Consider the following 17,273-nt stretch of genomic DNA (forward strand, 5'->3'; position numbering starts at 1 on the left):
AAAGTGACTAGTTTTGCATGCTTTTTATGTACCGCCTGTAAAGGTTTAAGTAGTAGGGTCTGATGTGCCACTTTAAAATACTATATGCTACTACTATCTTCAGGTGATTGTGCACTGGAAAAAAAGAGTTGGAAGGATCCCTATATTAGCAAGCAAAAATGTTAAAATGTTCTTTTCACTGCATATATGCACATTATTTGTTTGAGTATAAAACACGTTGATGTAATTTGTGTTTAGTTATTTATACAATTCAAAAGTCCTGTTTTCTTTCTCGAACAGTACAGGGCACAGACAAAGTCTAGGGCCTCCAAAAGAAATACAAAAATGAGGAATGGGCATCACAAGAACAATGCCAACAGAAAAGAAAAGTTTAAAGACCATTACTTAAACAACAGGCTGTAGCACCATGCAGTTGAAGCTGACGTTAGTAGAGGCCTGAACATACACTTGGCCAAACTTCTCAACATAAAAACAGAGGATCTGGAGGCAGCCTTACAAATCTGAGAAACAGATGCCTGGTGCTGAAAAGCCAAAGAGGCACCCAAATATCAAATGGAGACTGCCTAGGAAACGGAGACCTGCAAAGAACGAGAAAGAACCCATCGGAAACATGGAAGATGCAAACTTATCAACGGGGAACTTTGCCTCTGTTTGCCAGGGAAAAGCAAGCTCTCACCATTGGTGCCCTCCACAATGAAGGAGGTTAGCTGCTCTTCGCAGATATGTTCCCCCACAAAGGACATCTGCTCCACCAAATTCAGAAGGGCATCTTCTAAAATGTTCACACAATATCACAAGGCAGCCAGAAAGATTTCCAAGTGCTACAGGAGAGAAATATCTTTATGATTAGACCAGACCAAAGTGTTCAAGATATTTCCATAGCCTCAATGATGGTCAGGATGGCAGTGCCTACTAGCGCTAAAGATCCGGTCCACCTGGTTTTAAGGTTGGAATTTCCTCCCAAAGGACAGTTAAGGACTCATTAAAGCTGGCATTAGATGGATCCAGAGAAGGTACTTCAGATTTCGCATGAAACCCTTCCTGCAATACTGTTGAACAAACCACTTGGAGGAGCGGGGGCTAGGCAAATCTTACATGGTGCAGCCAGCCACTGTACAAAAACTACCTAACCAAAGAATGCATAGAAAAAGGTCTTTGATAGCTTGCAGCCTTTGACTGCACCAATGCCGAAGGCTCCAGCTTCAAGCAGGTGTACACCTTGTCTACCAAGATGGAAAAGTTTGAGGTCAGGAGGCATAGTGGACAGTGCAGCTATGTCCTATTTCAAAAGGGAGAATTTCTATCTCTTCTTCTTTCCCCTCCTCCTATAACAAGACATGAGAGGCCAAACATCAACACCCACTCCCACAGGAGTGAATCGTCCATAAATTCCACCACAGAGGTGAAGAAAATCCTGTTTGGTAAAACAGAAGAATGGGACACCCCAGAAGGCGGTGAGGAGGTGTCTGACAAAGTCAGGGGCCCTGATGAGGGACAAACTCTGCCCTCAATGTCAGAGATAGGACCCCCTGAGAGCCCTTTCATTCCATTTCCCCTTTTTTATGCTCTGCCTTTGTCCTAAAGGAAGCCAATAGGTTACTCACAACTGATGCAATGAAGAGCTTAACAGATGCAGGTCTTAACCCTCTGTTGTGGGTGTCCAAATTGTTGCCTATACCAAAGATAGCAGGAGCCAAGTGTTGAAGTAGTATTGGGCCATAGATGTTGCATGACTGCAACAATCTTTTAGGCAAGGTAGTGTTCAAACCCACAGCCAAGCTAAGGACAAGCAGGTGCAAACAACAGGGTCTCAAAGTGGCCATGTCTGCAAAGGAGAGGCTGTACAGTGAGTGCCCTAACAGTAAATGTGGTGGGTGTAGCCCCCCATAACCATTGTTGAGATTTAAAAAAAACTGCCAATGTGACACATATAACATCACAGTCCTGCTCCTTGAACACATAGTGGTTCCAAACAATTGTATATATTGTTCATTTATAAAAATTGTATACACACACACGTTTCACAGGACGTTGCAATTCTACCAGAAGTTGTCCTCCCCCTCCCACAAACCTTCTGTGACAAGTCACAGGTCCCATAAGTCTGCAGGACCATACACAAAGTGCAGCTCGCACATGTGCAGAGGGAAGCCGGCTTTAAAGGAGTCACAGCCGTCTGCCCACAGTTAACATGCCAGCACCAGAGACCCGAAGACCGCCAAAGAACAGGCCTGGGTGAAGACAGTGCTGGATCCCTGGACAAGTGAGGGTCTGTTTATTAAAATCAGCAGCTACAGTTTTTGTTGCTGCTGACTATATTTTTGCAGAACTGACTGAAGCTCCTCTTTAAGTCAAAAATGGCCAGGCAACTAGTATTTTCAGGAGGAAATTAGCTCTGGCAGTCTGTATATCATCAGTAAAGGTTTCTTCCTCCAATGCTATACTCAGAAGGCCAACTTTAGAACAAATGTTTTGAATGTAGTGAGGAACCTGGACGCAGCAACTGCCACATAGCTGAAAGGGACAGCTGCCTGCTCAGAGCCAGCGGCTTCTCTCCTCCTCGGAGCTCAGCAGATTAGATTCCCTTGTAAACTATAACAATACGCACAGTCGGCTGAAACAGTTTACAAGGAAAGCAAGGCTGTGCTCCAGCCGAATGCTCCTGATCCAGGCCTCTGCAAAAAGACTGTGTTCTCTCTGACAGTATGGCACCACGGCAGCATACAGATTTGTGCAATGGAATACCCGGCACTCATTTCTAGAAGCCGATCGATGACTGTAAAGTTGCAACAGCAATTATTATAGATTTTCAATGAACTACTAGGTGTACGGTATTCTGGTTTAGTCTTAAAATCATATCATTTCACGTAACGTCAAAAATAAAAACATAAAAGCAGACTCCATTATATCACCATCACTATGGCAACCAAAAACCAAGCAGTGTTTATTTTTGTTGACATAATTCAATTGCTCTAATGATGTGTACAGCAGCAGCTATGCAAAGATGACTTATCAGATGTGTGGGTCACATTAAATATGGTAAGAATTGCATTCTTTTTAAAAGTAATTTCAGGTACAAATAATAAACCTTTCAGCTTAAGTATGTGTTTTTTTAAAAGCTAAAAAACTTAAATTTGTCCTAAAATCCAGGAAATCACTGTCCTACCTTATTCATGTTGGTGGGCCCATTACGGGTTCAGGATTTGCTCATCACACTGTGCATATCCCCAAAGGGGTCTTCAGGGTCTGGGAACCATAGAGATGCACCACAGCCATTAACCTATTTAGCACCCCACTGATAACTATACACTTAGTGCCAAAGTGAGTGCCTAACACAGCATCCAGTACCTGAAAGAAACATTACAAGCCAGCCCCACACAGTGGAGTCCGGGTACAGTCCCCAAAGTAGAACACCAAGGGGTACTGATCCAGAAACTGTCCAGGAAAATAAGCAGTCAGATCTTCATAGAAGTGTCAGAAGAAAAAGAAAGAAAGAAGCTGCCCTTGTGTGGAAGCAGCTACACCCCCAATCCTGCCCACTACCCCCACCACCTAGAGAGAAGTCTCTGAGCCCTGAGAGAGTTCCTGCTGGCCGTCAGCCACAAGTCACTGTTGGGAATGCACTCCCTTTGTTAATTAGAATCAGAATCTACCCAATGTTCTCAGGTTTAGAAGAGTAGAGCAATTATTATTCGCTAATTGCCCACAATGTACCTATTTTGCACTTACTAACCTTCTTACTAACTTTCTTGTACAAACCAACAATGGTATAAAGTGGTTGTTATGGGAAACTGACACCTTCCTTTCCAGAAGGTTTCACAAAATCATCCTAATTGTTCCCAAAATCCCTGCATGAATACCACAGCTAAAGCCTCCGACCACTTCTACCACTAAGAGGAATCCATACACAGTGTATACATTACACATATTGTACTCCAATATTTACATTACATAGGGATGGAAGGAACAGGCTTTGCTTGAATTAAAATAAAAAAGCTGACCACAGGTAGGATGAATTCCAAAATTGTGGCCTGCTTGTGGTCACCAAAACCACTCACATAAATCTAATACGTACAATCTGGCTTTTAGTCTCTGCTAAATAAAAATCCTCAGACTACTGTAAAGTATAAATTTCCAAGGATATTAACTCCAGAAATTAGGGGGTTAGAATAGTACATTTGGTTAACCCTTAAGTTGCATTATATCGATTATGTGAAAGAACAGTTAATAAAAGTCACAACTATGCATAGAAAACACAACAGTCTAGGAATTGTGATATGGGTGCCTTTAAAGTAGAACTATGGACACCCATAAAAAATATGTACTGCAACACTTTATCCAAAAACTAAAAAAAAAAAAAAAAACCTTTTCATTTAGTTATACTTTGTGGAGATGGATTAGAACCCCTGTCCACTTTTATTGCAGTCCGTGCCCCCATCATGGAGATTCACTCTCCATTTGTCATATTTACCATTATAATTGAAAATGAAGGTAAAAGAAAATCCCAAATTTTGGGTTGTCCCCAGAAATATAGCAGAGGGGAAATCTTGCAATGGGGACACTAGTTCTGGTGACCTGGGGATCCCGAAGGGAATCCCTTTATTTGCACATTATTTTCCACAATGGGGGCACAGATGGCAAAAAAAAAAAAAAAATCTAATAGGGGTATATAACCCTTCTATACTTTATCCAAAATGTAAAAGAAAAAGTTTTGCCTATAGTTCTGCTTTAACTATAAGTGTATCTGCACACTTCTCTTGGTTCCCCTGCAAGTCCTACAAACATCTGTTCTACGTCAGCGAAGGTCACCTAATGCAGCTTTCTGTGATGGTATGGCCACGATGCTGCACAATGCTGCACTGCTCCTGAATCCAGAGCAGAGTTGCCACTCTCACATGGGCTTGGGCTACAGTGGGATGGATCAAAAATGTTGCAGAAGAGTGACTGTCAGCATTACATAGTTGCATAGTTAGCCAGGTTGAAAAAAAGACCATCTAGTTCAACCAATAGGGAAAAAAATGAAATAAATAAAACTGAAAACCTCCATATACCAAACACTATACCCACAGATGATCCAGGGGAAGGAAAAAGCATGCTCCAGTTTGGTCCACCAGGGGAATAGAATCCTTCCATATCCCCTTAGGTAATTGGATATTCCCTGCCTCAACAATTCCTGGTGTTATTACTTCTCACTTAGTCACAGATCACCCCACTGTCCTTTGTAATGATCTTATAATGAATAACATTGCACTAAGTTCACTATATGGACCATTTATGTATTTATACTGAACATGATGACCATAACCCTCATTAAACACCTTTTCTCACTGCTAATTCACAGGCCTGTACTTTGTCAATCATCACCTGACCACATATAATCCTGCCCTGTGCTTTTAGGATTGGCAGAACTGCCTCTGTTTCTGAAACCCTCCCACTATGAGCTGCAGTGTCTGGGAGGGGGAGCGTGTGAGACATAAAAGAAGAAGGGTTTGGCTACGGCAGATAGATTTTGATTTGCTTTGTGAAGCTTTTGCAACACATAGGAGGAGTATTCAGCTGTACTTTAAAGTGTTACTAAACCCAGGACCCTGCATTCACTATACCTGGTCTCCCACAGTACACAGAACATGGAAATGCATTTATTTTAGTAAATATAAACTGCTAAATACCTTTTCTCATTAGTTAGAGCAGTCATGTGACTTCTATCAGTGTCCAGCAGAGCACTGGTTAAAGCTTATAGAAGGAGATTTCATTCTCCCCCGATTGTCCTATGAGGCTGCATAGCCCCTGACTTTCTGTCTGGACAGCGCTGATTGGCCCTGTGCTGATCACATGCACTCTACCAAGAAAGAAAAAAAAACTCTCTAGCAATACACACCAAACTGAGCATGTGCAGCTGGCCCCCAAGGCTCTGTTCTATCAGCAGATGGATTAGAGACAGTAGAAGAAGGGGAGGATCAGAGAAGACAGGATCAAACATTTTTTTTACACAATGTGGAGGTTTAACCCCTTAGGTTGCATAGTGAGTATAACAAGCATGCTTTACTGCATATACAGACTGAATTTACTGTTGTGGGCCTAGTAACACTTTAAGTAAATTTGTTCTACAAATAATTGCCCAAAGTCTTTATATAAAATATAGTTTTTTGATCTGATAATCTGATGACTCTTTATAACGAAAAACTCTTAAAATTAATCTAATTAAACCTCTTACAATTTTTTTTTAAACTTAAATCATTTAGTGTTGTGTTTTAGCTGCTTAGAATGGTTTTATACTTTTTAGAGAGAAAGGTAAATAACCTTTACACTTTACACCACCATCAACTCTCCTGCCTCCATCTGCTGATTGGATTTGTTCATGTGTCCTTAAGAGACTAACTGCTCTTCAGTGATGGTTTACCCAGCATTACAAAAACTGCACATTTCCAGGGCCAAGCTATGCTTCCTGTAACAATGTATGAATACAAGGTGTTCTCTGATTGGTTGGAGGCTTTACCTTATCCAATCAGAGAATGCTTTGCATTTATCAAGAACAATGCAAGGCAATGGCACACATGCAGGGGAGCAAGTAGCTTCCGCAGGGATTGGCCAGGTATGGAACATGTATACTTGGACCAGCTTGGACCAATCTAACTATGCAAAAAAAACCCCACAACAACATACCTAGAATTCCGTTTTAATGATTACAGATATTTTTTTCAGAAGTAGGTAAATCAAATTCCTTCCTTTGTATAGGGCAGATTGATCAACCCTTTTAACCCCTGAAGATCCCTTAAAATAACTTCCATGTTTTAGGTAATTCCTGTTAAAATTAGTAAATCTACATTAATGGTATTTTAGCATGATCAGCAAATTTTAAATAAAATATTAAAAATAAAGAATGTGACATACCTAAATGTACAGTATTTAACACCCAAGACAGATGATGTTTCTAAACACCCTCCTGCTCTATGCAACATTTTGTACTTTCAGTAATAATCATGAAATTAACCATGTACCCTCACACTAATGGTCAGTGGGAGACATGCCCCCTTACATTTATGGTCCATGTAGAGGGACCACTTACCCACACATCCACTTTTGACAGGTGTGTAGGGGTGAATGCACAGCCCCTAAAGCACACTGTCTACAATTGGGGGCCCTCCAGTCATACCTGTATACCTATTAGACTTAGATGTAGAGTTCATACAGTTGCTGTGTCTCAAACATATGGGGGGTTATTTCCTAAAACTGGAAAGTGCAAAATCTGGTACAGCGCTGTAGAGAAATTAATCAGCTTTCAGACTTTATCGCCAAAGTATAACTGAACAAGCTGAAGTTAGCTACCATGGACAAATGCGCCAGATTCTGAGTGCACATGTTTTAGTAAATCTCCCCCATGGCACTTTGCTACCATGTGTTTTAGTGCGCACCAGGGTGGATAAAAATCAATGATTTTTAAAAAAAAAAAAAATTAAAAATCGGATTTTTTTTAATTTAAATCAGATTTTTTTTATTTAAATCGGATTTTGTTGAATAAAATGCTTTTTGAGGAAAATATATTACCATCCAATGGTTATTCCATCATGAAATAAAGATTAGTTTTTTAATTATGTAGAATAAGGCTGTATATGTTTAATTTTTTTGGTAAATAAATTCCATGAATCCATTCACAATGTCATGCTCTTCCAGAGGTTTTTGTAAGATTATTGGGCAGTTTCTCTGCCTACAAGATATTATCACAGATGTTTGGTTTACTTTCACAGTTCTCAAAACTGAATTTGACTCAGCGGAGATCACATGCCTCTTCTTCACAGCAAAAATGTTATAACATGAACAGAGTTAAGAAAAAGACCTTAATCCTAACTTCTACAAACCTATGAATACAGAATCAACCCCTTCAGTGCTAAATTTCAAGAAGTTCAGTGAATAGAATAGAAACAATATTTTTCTGATTGTTTGGAGTGGAATAGATCTGCACAAGAAGAAAGTGAAACTAAGTGTGAGGAGGAAGGGGCTGACAGTCCAAGTTTCTTAAAATATATATATTTTGTTTAGCCAAATTAGTTAATAAACATGGATGTTTAAGCAAATAACATATGCTGGAATGTTATTGTTTCAGTTGAATAAATCTATTTAAATTGTTATTATTAAGGTAATGATTATTTTTCTCCTTCCTAAGTACAACAGAAAAGTTGTCCAAATATGAATGATTAACCTATTAAACTGGGGATAAAAAAACTAATATGAAAAGTTGTTATTCTAAAAATCTTCATCTACTTGCATATTAAAGTTATACCAGCAAGAATCAGTCTTTATGTAGAAAACTAGGATTTAAATCAAGCCTTACTGACTAGAGATTTAAATCGTGATTTAAATCGTGATTTAAATCAGTTTGATTTAAATCAAATCCACCCTGGTGCGCACACATTAGTAAGGTGTTTGGGTGCCATTAAGAATCCATGACACTGCAAAAAAGTGCCTACAAAAAAGGATGCTCATTTTTTTATGCATTGCAGGAATGTGTACAATTTGGCATGCATTCTGACAACACACAAATATGAACCTAGCCTAACATAGGCTGCCTGCCCGCCTCTGCTCCAGAAGCAAAAACAAGCGACTCTTCTTACATGCTTTATGGGACTCTGATTGTCAATGAGTCCTTAGCTAAGTAGAAGACAAAATACTGTTCATAGTGTGTAAACGGGACCCAACAGCTACCCAGGAACACCCGTCAAAGGTGCTTGCAGGTACCAGAATGTGTGTGCGCTCTAGCACAAATGACAGTTAGGACAAATCATTGTATCTGACAGGTTTGCTTTAGGTGCTTTATTGTTTACTTTACAAAGGCAGCAAATTCACCTACTGCATCCTTGTTTAGTTTGATTTTACCATCTTTTATTTGGTATCCAGAGACATATAACATACTCCTTTCTTTCAAATAAAGTAATCATGTATGAAACTCCATCACCACTTACAAACACCCAGTCCTCTCAGTCTGTTGCCTCCCTGCTGATTTTCCTGCATTAAAGTAGACCGGAAGCTCTCCCCACTCTGACATGAAGACCCTCACTCCCCAAGGTGAATGGAGATAATCAAGCTGACATTGTATTGCTCTATCCACCAGAGACATGCAGTTATTACAGTACAAGACTCGCTGTCATGTCACATTGCTTATTTACAGAGCATTCAGCTGATAAATAAGGTGAAAAATGCATTTTCAAAGCAATGTAAAAAAAAAGGGTTCTCATTGTGAACCAAAATGTTGGCTTCGGATTTGATTTATTCTGCATTAAAAAGTTCCCCCGGAGTTTTCAAGAAAATTATTTTTTACACAGATCTGCCAAAATAGACATGCTGATATTAAAAGCAGAAGAGCTTGAAAAACAATGAGCAATTGTATAAAAAGGCCTTCAAATATAATAGATACAAAGTATTCAGGATTTATAGAACCGTTGTCTTAAAAGAGGTTTTACACATTGGGAGCATGTACTTGGAAGCAATATTGGGGATGCCTTTCATGCTACACAGGAAAACATAATCTGCTTGTCAGTTCCCCTAGTTTCAGACACATCACTGAAAGCATGTGCAGTATAGATCATCCCTAGTGCTTTTTGCACTGAATCAGCCCTATAATAAACACAGGATACCTGTCAATGGAGTGGATTCGAAGTGTTATAGCTTGACATTAACTTTAAAGTTTACCATTTAACTTTATCCAGCTAATGAAGCTCAAAGGCTCTTGTAAGGCAGCTCTCATCTACCAGGGGCCTTGCAGTGCACTGCCATCGCATTGCATGGGTTATATATGGTGCATATATGGCACTAGACTCAGCATTGATTGAGAGATATGTTTTTTCAAAACTTGGAGTTAAAGTAAATAGTATCCCCTTGCAAGTATCACTTGCTTACCAGCAGATATTATTTACTTTAAACATGAAATTTAGACGTGGTTATTTGAATAATTATGTACGTATGTATGTGCTATATCTGGATGATCCCTGTGGAGATTTAAAATAACTGTAGTAGGTACTGCTTCTGGGACCTGTGCCAAGTGCCTGCCCTGCTGCATAGTGAGCACAGAGGGTAACCCTCAGATCATTCCCTCATCAACCCACCTTGTCAAATCAGAGAACACTTTGCATTCATTGAGAAAATGCAAAGTGTCTCTGAATGGTACCCATGCCAATTGAGTGACCTCCTGTGTTCCACACAAGGAGATTAAATTGTATTGCATACAGATAATCCATTGGGAACAAGGCATCATTATTATCGCTATTATTACACATCGCCAACAGTCTGCACAGTGATGTACAAAATAAAGGGAGAAAGCACATTTATAAAACAAAACCAGAACAGAAGGTAAGGAGGGCCCTGCTCATGAGAGCTTACAATATAAAAGCGAAGGGCAACAGATACAAAAAAGGTAATAACTGTGAAGGATGAGTTGTTTAGGAAAGAAAAATTTTAATTGTTAGGTAGAAGTAGGATAGGCTTCCCCGAGAAGAGATTTCTGGAAACACTTAAAGGCAATAACTGTATACTAAGCTAATTCCCTCTTCTTCCCTCTCACAATGTATAAACTTGGATCGAGACACTCTTTCAAATCGCCTTGACTGACTTGCAGCGATCTGGATTTGGTGGCTATAAATTAACTTTATGGGGCATAAACTGTTTTAATGGTAATCAAGTAGAAGACACATTAGAAGAGGCCTATAATCACTTTGCTGCTAATCAAAGTAAAATCACTCCGCAGGGCTTTAAACTCTTTACTACTAATAAATACAAATAAAATCTGCGGGTTATTAATCCTATTTGTTTAATAAAACTTGGGGCATGAAACCCAGTACGGAGTCTGAAGGTAAAAAAAAACAAAAAAAACAAAATTTCTTTTAATAAAATTTTCTTTCAGATGAGGCATGTTTAGAATGAAATTAATTTTAGAGGCTGAATTAATATTAATCAAATGAAAAACATTAAACAAATAGATATGGAAGAGGAGGAGAAAAAGGACCTGCGATGTCAGTTAACTGAACTGCAGAACTTAGAGGAAAAAAAAAGGGAGGGGCCTGGAAAGGATGGAGGGGATAGGCGGTGGTGGGGAGAAGATAGAGCTGAGCGTGAAATCGGACCCATTTCCCCCCTCAGAGAATATGTCTCCACTGCTCTAGAGTCCAGTGGCAGCGTGCTTTACGCCACTGCATCTGACGCTTTGCATTGCACTGGGAGATGTAAGGCTTGGTTGCCGCTGCTCAGCCATGGAAACCCATTTCATGAAGCCAACTATGCACTGTTGTTGTGCTAATCTGAAGGCCACACGAAGTTTGGAGGTCTGTAGCTATTGACTTTGCAGACAGTTGGCAACTTCTGCGCACTGTGCGCTTCAGCATGCACTGACCGTGCTCTGTCACTTTACATGGCCTACCACTTGGTGGCTGAGTTGCTGTTGTTCCCAGTTGCTTCCACTTTGTTACAATACCCTAACAGTTGACCGTGGAATATTTAGTAGCCAGGAAATTTCACAGATGGACTTATTGCACAGGTGGCGACCTATCACGGTACCACGGTTGAATTCACTGAGCTCCTGAGAGCGACCCATTATTTCACAAATGTTTGTAGAAGCAGTCTGCATGCCTAGTTGCTTGATTTTATACACCTGTGGCCATGGAGGTGATTGGAACACCTGAATCCAATGATTTGGAGGGGTGTCCCAATACTTTTGTCAATATAGTGTATATGCCAACTGACAAATTTAGAAAGACTGAGGCTTAAAGAGCTGCTCACATTCACAGAGTTTACTGTTAAGCACACCACACACATTACAATCTTATTTAGATCCACCAACAGTAATTTAGTTTTAAAGACGTAAACAAAAAGAGAACAGTAAACCATTACCGTTTACATCTGTAGATCTGTATATCGTGTTTGGCCCTAAACGTTTTTTTAAAAAGCAGCCGCAGCCTATTTAGAAAAATACTGCTCCCTGTAAACATGCTGTAGAGAAGGAGTCTTGCTTTCTGTGTGGAAGCAGTAGTCTCTCTGCAGCGCTCAATCAGAGCTATAGCTCTTTAACCGCTTCCCTACCGCCCTATAGTAGAACCACTGCTACAGGGCAGCAGGGCTGCAGAAAATTACGTATCTATAAGTGATTTTGCATTTCCGGGCAGAGCAGAGAAATGCACAGCAGTATGTTTCCCTAGTAAAACACACACAGCACGCATAGTAAAACAGCAGACAGTTTACTCTTTGATCACCCCAGATGTTAACCCCTTCCTGTCCAGTGTCATTAGTACAGTGTGAATGCTTTTTATTAGCACTGATCACTGTATTAGTGTTACTGCGGATGTCAGTGGCAGTTAGTCAGTCCCCCCCCAGTGTCAGAATGCCTGCTGTAGTCCCGCTATAAGTCGCTGATTGTCACCATTACTAGTATAAAAAAATGTTTTTTTAAAAATTCCAGTATCTATACCGCCATTTGTATAACTTTCACATAAACCAGTTAATTTACACGTATTGGGATTTTTTTTTAGCAAAGACATGTAGCAGAATACATTTTGGTCTAAATTTATGAAGAAATGTGATGTTTACATTTTTTTAACTGGATTTATGTTTTGTAGCAAAAAGTCAAAAATATAGTTGTTTTTTTTCAAAATTGTCAGTTTTTGTTTGTTTATAGCGCAATTTATGTACAGCATTGCATGACTGCGTAATTGTGAGTTAAAATAACGCAGCGCCGTATCCCAAAAAATGGCCAGGTCAGGAGGGGGGGGGGGGGGGTAAATCCTCTGGAGGGCAATTGGTTAATCAGCAGGGAGCACAAGCTTTGCTGATTGGACAGTTATAGCTCTGACACAGCAGTGGTTGTGTTGGGAGATTTGCCTGCAGTGGATGTAACTTTGCCCAATCCACAAAGCCTAACAAAGACGTCAGTTTCTTCCAGCTGTATTTTCCAATTACTTCTTTCTTCTAAGTTATAGAGAATTATTTAGTGCAACTATATAATTTCTAGCTGTAGTAATATACTGTGCAAATTATACACAATTTTGCAAAGGGTGTCAATTGTGTATAATGATAGTTTTTTTTATTGTTTCCTCCAATGGCAGCGTAGCATAATCCAAGGATAGAAATCCTAGTGCCTATGATGGTTCAGCCTGTTCAGCAGCCATGAAATCCTTTCCAACCAATGCCTGCGGACTTGCTTACTGATGAAATGTGCGGTACAAACAGGTCAGTCTGACCTGTAAATGAAGCTGTGGCTGAGAAGCACATGCAGCTACTAAAATCCCTAATATTTCACAGCCACCCGTCTGCTCCATGAAAAGACTCAGACTACTAAGCTAATGTTGCCAGTACACCTAAAACACTAAAACTTTGTGATACTAACCACAACGTAAAGGCAGATTTGTATTGCAGCATTTTTTTAATTCATTATATTGAGTGTTTTCCACTCATAAACTGCAGTTGTAGAGCATGGAAAGGCATACGGTATGCCCTGTTATTGGAGTACCAAGCATACTAGGGCAGGGCTTGAAATTTCCACTCGCCTGCTCGCTAATGGCGAGTGGAAATTATGGTGGGGGCGAGTGTGTCCCCCAGGGCCGTCTTGCTGAGCAGGCTTGGAGCTCAGGCCTGATCTGTCATTGGCACTGGGAGCTGTCAGACTGCTCAATAGCTGAGCACAGTAAAAGCAAAGGAAGGAGTGTGTACTGTGCTCTCTGCCTCCCCCTAGAGTGCAGTACCCGGATCTGTGAGTGAACAACAAAGTACTGCAACTTTTTATAGGGTGTGTGTGTGTGTACATGTGTGTGTTTGTGTGTGTCTGTGAATGCATGTACATGTGTCTGTGTGTATGTACATGTGTGTATCTGTACATGTGTATCTGTACATGTATGTGTGTGTGTACATGTGTCTGCGTGTGTGCATGTACATGAGTGTGTGTATTTGTGAGTATGTACTTACATGTGTCTGTGTGTACATGTGTCTGAGTATGTATGTACACGTTTGTATGTATGTACATGTTTCTGTGCGTGTGTATTTCTGTGTATGTACATGTATCTGTGTGTATGCATGTCTGTATGTGCCTGTGTGTGTATACATGTGTCTGTATGTGTGTGTGTACATGTGTTTCTGTGCGTATGTGTACAGGTTTCTGTGTGTGTGTGTATGTACATGTCTGTGTGTGTGTACAGGTGTCTCTGTTTGTGTGTGTTTGTTGGTGACGAGTAACTCTTAAGGCCTGGCTAGTAGCTCAAGACTTGAAATTTTAAGCCCTAACTAGGGTACAGCATTTTTGGAAGTGTATCACATTCACCCAAGCTTGTGTGACACAGTAAGCATGATTTAAATGCTAACCTGTTGAAACTCAACTGAATGGGAACACACCAGGGGTTATTTACAAAAACTCGAGAGTGCAAAATCTGGTGCAGTTCTGCACAGATACCAATCAGCTCCCAGGTTTTATTGTCAAAGCTATCCCATCACAGGAAAATGTCTGCGAGCAAAATCCATCTGTACTATCACTCATGCCATGTATAAATGCTAATTCACCCTGCACTGCTATATGGTAAATGTCTGCTAGCAATATCCATCTGTACTATCACCCATGCCATGTATGAATGCTAATTCACCCTGCACTGCTATATGACAATCTATACTGCTTTTAAAATTGACCTCTAACTGAAGCTGATTCATAACTATCAGTGTTCTTATTATTCAAATCCATTCAGGAAAGAAAAACTTTTGAACTAAGAATGATAATTCTATTTGACACAAGAGATAACGGCCTTAATTTGGACATGGGATTCCTCAATCATTATCCAACAGTTTTATGACTATCACCTCAAGCATGACTCCCTCTGTGTGAGTGTTGTCTCCCCCTTCTTTGCTTTTGCTGTGTCTTACCTCTAGCCTCTTTTCTTTTTTTTTTTCTTTTTCATCTCTTCTAACATTCTGCTAAAACTTTGTGAGTAGTAATGCTTGGACTTTGAAGAAGGGGACACTCCCCGAAAGCTTGTCCTCAAAATTGTATGTTAGTGCAAATAAAAAAAGTATCACGGACAGTACTCAATTGTTTCAGTCACAAGTGCACTAATGCGGCTGCAATCACCTCAAGCAGTGTTCTTATTGGTAATTCTTACCGCTTCCAAAATCTCTAACTCTGTCCATATTACTGTGGTGTTTATTTTGTGCTTATTGTCTAACCCAAATTTATGAGCTGATCCTAATCTTTACAACTGTGCCCTTCTACTCTCTTGTAGTCCTCCTTTGGTGTGAGAAGTTTGCCCTGATAGCCATGTGTCTCTGCTATGCATTCCTAATTGAATAATTGGAAATACCCCCACCCAACTCAGTATAAATTTAGGCCTTGCTTAGGGGAGGCACAGCAAGGGGTAGCATTGGCAACTATCATCTTGGCTAAAGTATTGATCATGGCTTAAGTGTTGAGCATTGCACTTCGGCTCTGCACTTCAGCGAGAAAACCACAGCAGACAACTTCAAATATTAATCAGACTACAGGTGACCCGTTTCCCCATCCAGCTCTTTCAGCTCTTACCCAGTCTGCTTCTTCATCTCACCACTCCAACATGCACTCCCTACTCCTCTTTCTCACAGTTGTATCCTCTCGCTTCAAACTCTCTCTCCTTCACCCCTCTGCTTATATATATCAAACTCACTCCTGTCTTCACCTTATTACTGTACCCATCAACTCCTGCTAATTCTGAGCCCACATACTAATAAAACCTCCAGGACACTGGGACCTGTCCCTCCATAAAAGTCATACTCGCATACTACCTCTCTCACCCTTCTGCTTCTCCTAACATCTGGAGACATTTCCCCAAATCCTGGACTGCCATCTTTTTCCTTTGACCAATACACCCTATCCTCTAATAGCGGCCGCAATCCACACAATCTGGTTACTATTCCTATTCTTCCTAGAACCAGCCTCCTCTTTTCCTGTGCCCTCTGGAATACCCGCTCTGTCTGTGATAAAAAGGTCATGGGCAGAGGTGAGTTTGTTACAAACTCCTTTAACCTGCTTGCAATTACAGAAACCTGGCTTCATGAATCTGACTTTCCCTCTCTTGCTGCCCTCTCCCATGGTGGTCTCCTCTGGACTCACTCTCCCAGGTCTAGTGAACGGAAAAGAGGTGGAGTTGGAATCCTCCTATCCCCACAAAGCACTTTTTAGGTCTTTCATTCACCTCCCTCTCTGTCCCTCTCCTCATTTGAAGTTCACTTTATTTGTCTATTTGCTCCATTTCATTTAAGAATTGCTGTGATCTATCAGCTTCCTCGACCGGTATCAAGCTTCCTTGATGACTTCTCTGCCTGGCTGCCTTACTTTCTCTCTTCTGAAATTCCCACAAGCATTCTTGGTGACTTCAACATCCCTGTTAATCTGAACACCCCTGCTACCTCTAAACTTCCGAGCCTAACCACTTCTTTTGACCTAAAACAATGGACACACGCTTCTAATCACTCCAATGGTAACTGCCTCGACCTTGTATTCTCCTACCTGTACACTCCTTGCAACCTCACCAACTTTCCTTTTTCTCTCTCTGATCACTCCCTTATTAGCTTCACTGTCTCCTTGGCTTCCGACTACCAAAAAGATACCTGTAGAAACCTTCGCGATCTTAGCAACTCTCTTCTTTTTTTGGCAACAAATTGTCTCTATGACAAAATCTCAGCCCTGTCCTGCCCCAACCTGGCCACTTCTGTCTACAACAGTTCACGGTCATCAACCGTGGACACATTGGCCCCCCTCACTACACACAGATTTAGGCACGGACTGCTACAGCCCTGGCAAACAGACAATACCAGATGTCTAAAAAAAAACGTAGCAGTGCTCTGCAGCGTTTATGGCGTAAGACTAAGACCCAGCAATACTTCGACCAATATAAATCTGCCCTTCAAAAATACAACTTGTGTCTTCACACTGCCAAACAGACCTATTTTATCACGCTTATTAACACCCTATCACGCAATCCCCGTCAACTCTTTTCTACCTTTAACTCTCTACTTTGTCCTTCTTTACCTACACCCACTAACTCACTCACTGCCCAGGAGATCGCTAATCACTTAAAAAATTAGATTGATAACATTTGTGACGAGATCTTCACTGTACAGATATCTCCCTTACCCTACACTCCTTGTCCACCTGCACAATCTATACTTCCCTTGTTTAACCCACCTACTATAGAGGAGATTAAAGCGGAGCTCCACCCAAAAGGGGAAGTTCCGTTTTAATGCATTGTTCCCCGCTCCCCGTTAAGGATTGGCACCTTTGGGGAGCA

General features: G+C 40.6%; 1 protein-coding gene across 3 annotated transcripts in view; it reads right to left on the minus strand.

Moving 5' to 3' along the window:
- Positions 1-17,273, minus strand: part of SPAG6 (sperm associated antigen 6) — a 162,361-nt gene that overhangs the window by 133,212 nt on the left and 11,876 nt on the right. The window contains exon 1 of one of the 3 annotated variants that reach the window (XM_089693752.1): positions 3,164-3,331. The exons of the other annotated variants lie outside the window; for them this stretch is intronic. The gene's annotated coding sequence lies outside the window, so the exon portion shown is untranslated. Of the gene's footprint in view, positions 1-3,163; positions 3,332-17,273 lie in introns of those variants that run through there. 3 annotated transcript variants of the gene reach the window in all.

The sequence above is a fragment of the Staurois parvus genome, unplaced genomic scaffold (genome assembly GCF_062004578.1).
Source record: "Staurois parvus isolate SC_StPar_1 unplaced genomic scaffold, SC_StPar_1.0 ptg000636l, whole genome shotgun sequence".
NCBI classification, from domain to species: domain Eukaryota; kingdom Metazoa; phylum Chordata; class Amphibia; order Anura; family Ranidae; genus Staurois; species Staurois parvus.